The sequence below is a fragment of the Triticum urartu genome, chromosome 7 (assembly GCF_003073215.2).
Source record: "Triticum urartu cultivar G1812 chromosome 7, Tu2.1, whole genome shotgun sequence".
Lineage (NCBI taxonomy): Eukaryota > Viridiplantae > Streptophyta > Magnoliopsida > Poales > Poaceae > Triticum > Triticum urartu.
Window position 1 is genome coordinate 11,731,583 of NC_053028.1, and position 2,430 is coordinate 11,734,012.

Consider the following 2,430-nt stretch of genomic DNA (forward strand, 5'->3'; position numbering starts at 1 on the left):
AGGGTCCGCACGCTTAACGTTACGATGACAGTTATTATGAGTTTATGCATTTTGATGTACCGAAGTTAGTTCGGAGTCCCGGATGTGATCACGGACATGAAGAAGAGTCTCGAAATGGTCGAGACATAAATATTGATATATTGGACGGCTATATTCGGACACCGAAAGTGTTCCGGGTGATTTCGGATAAAACCGGAGTGCCGGAGGGGTTACCGGAACCCCCCCGGGGGAAGTAATGGGCCTTATTGGGCCTGAGGGGAGAGAGAGGGCAGCAGCCCAAGAGGTGGCGCGCCCCCCCTCATGGGGAGTCCGAATTGGACTAGGAGGGGGCGCGGCCCCCCTTTCCCTCTCCCTCTCCCTCTCTTTCCTTCCCCCTCAAGTCTCCTAGTTGGACTAGGAAAGGGGAGTCCTACTCCCACTAGGAGGAGGACTCCCCCTCCCCTTGGCGTGCCCCAAAGGGCCGGCCGGCCTCCCCCTTGCTCCTTTATATACGGGGGCAGGGGGCACCCTAGGACACACAAGTTGATCCACGTGATCGTTCCTTAGCCGTGTGCGGTGCCCCCTGCCACCATATTCCACCTCGATCATATCGTTGTAGTGCTTAGGCGAAGCCCTGCGTCGGTAGAACATCATCATCGTCACCACGCCGTTGTGCTGACGGAACTCATCCCCGAAGCTTTGCTGGATCGGAGCCCGAGGAGCGTCATCGAGCTGTACGTGTGCTAAGAACTCGGAGGTGCCGGAGTAACGGTGCTTGGATCGGTCGGATCGGGAAGACGTACGACTACTTCCTCTACATTGCGTCAACGCTTCCGTTGCGGTCTACGAGGGTACGTAGACTCGTTGCTATGCATCACCATGATCTTGCGTGTGCGTAGGAAATTTTTTGAAATTACTACGTTCCCCAACAGTGGCATCCGAGCCTGGTTTTCTGGTTTGATGTTATATGCACGAGTAGAACACAAGAGAGGTGTGGGCGATATAAGTCATACTGCCTACCAGCATGTCATACTTTGGTTCGGCGGTATTGTTGGATGAAGCGGCCCGGACCGACATTACGCGTACGCTTATGCGAGACCGGTTCTCCCGACGTGCTTTGCACAAAGGTGGCTTGCGGGTGACTGTTTCTCCAACTTTAGTTGAACCAAGTGTGGCTACGCCCGGTCCTTGCAAAGGTTAAAACAGCATCAACTTGACAAACTATCGTTGTGGTTTTGATGCGTAGGTGAGATTGGTTCTTGCTTAAGCCCGTAGCAGCCACGTAAAACTTGCAACAACAAAGTGGAGGACGTCTAACTTGTTTTTGCAGGGCATGTTGTGATGTGATATGGTCAAGACATGATGCTAAATTTTATTGTATGAGATGATCATGTTTTGTAACCGAGTTATCGGCAACTGGCAGGAGCCATATGGTTGTCGCTTTATTGTATGCAATGCAATCGCGATGTAATGCTTTACTTTATCACTAAGCGGTAGCGATAGTCATGGAAGCATAAGATTGGCGAGACGACAACGATGCTACGATGGAGATCAAGGTGTCACGCCGGTGACGATGGTGATCATGACGGTGCTTCGGAGATGGAGATCACAGGCACAAGATGATGATGGCCATATCATATCACTTATATTGATTGCATGTGATGTTTATCTTTTATGCATCTTATCTTGCTTTGATTGACGGTAGCATTATAAGATGATCTCTCACTAATTATCAAGAAGTGTTCTCCCTGAGTATGCACCGTTGCGAAAGTTCTTCGTGCTGAGACACCACGTGATGATCAGGTGTGATAGGCTCTACGTTCAAATACAACGGGTGCAAAACAGTTGCACACGCAGAATACTCAGGTTATACTTGACGAGCCAAGCATATACAGATATGGCCTCGGAACACGGAGACCGAAAGGTCGAGCGTGAATCATATAGTAGATATGATCAACATAGTGATGTTCACCAATGAAACTACTCCATCTCACGTGATGATCGGACATGGTTTAGTTGATTTGGATCACGTGATCACTTAGAGGATTAGAGGGATGTCTATCTAAGTGGGAGTTCTTAAGTAATTTGATTAATTGAACTTAAATTTATCATGAACTTAGTACCTGATAGTATCTTGCTTGTTTATGTTTGATTGTAGATAGATGGCTCGTGTTGTTGTTCCGTTGAATTTTAATGCGTTCCTTGAGAAAGCAAAGTTGAAAGATGATGGTAGCAATTACACGGACTGGGTCCATAACTTGAGGATTATCCTCATTGCTGCACAGAAGAATTACGTCCTGGAAGCACCGTTGGGTGCCAGGCCTGCTGCTGGAGCAACACCAGATGTTATGAACGTCTGGCAGAGCAAAGCTGATGACTACTCGATAGTTCAGTGTGCCATGCTTTACGGCTTAGAATTGGGACTTAAACGACGTTTTGAACGTCATGGAG